Raw genomic sequence first — 651 nt, 5'->3', positions numbered from 1 at the left:
GACATATTTTTGAAACAATTTGACTATAGCATTCAGTATATAAACGGGGATCAGAATTTAATTGCTGATGCTTTGTCTAGATTACCTGTGGGGGGTGGTCAGGAAGAAGAACTATTGGATAACAAAGTGTTTAAAATAATGTACATGAGATGGGTTAAGGGTGAAAAGGAAATTACTAACATTTGTAGTCAGCTTAGGAGATACCAGAATCAGGATGATGATTTGAAACTTGTGAAAAGCCTTATTGGTAAAAATGGTTATGAAAAGGTGGGAATGTATTATCAAAACTTTAAAGGTATTTTATTCAGGAGATATAACACTGACTCCGAGATCTGGAAGGTTTGTTGGCCTATACAATGTGTTGACGTTTTAATTAAGTACACACATGAGAGCTACGGACACTGTGGAATCATGAAATGCACTGACAAAGTTAAGGAAAATGTCTATTTTAATAATATGTTTAGAAGAGTAAGACAGGTTATACAAAAATGTGATCGGTGTCAAAGAGTAAAAGTCACAAATCAGAAATACTAAGGTTATTTACAAAGTATTGTGCCAAAAGGCAAATTGGAACTGATAGGAATTGATTTGTTTGGCCAATTGCCGAGAACTAAAGAGGGTTATACTTATTTGTTTGTAGTTGTTGACTTA

Source organism: Schistocerca americana, chromosome 1 (genome assembly GCF_021461395.2).
Source record: "Schistocerca americana isolate TAMUIC-IGC-003095 chromosome 1, iqSchAmer2.1, whole genome shotgun sequence".
Taxonomy (NCBI): Eukaryota; Metazoa; Arthropoda; class Insecta; order Orthoptera; family Acrididae; genus Schistocerca; species Schistocerca americana.
Note: the sequence above shows the minus strand (reverse complement) of the source record.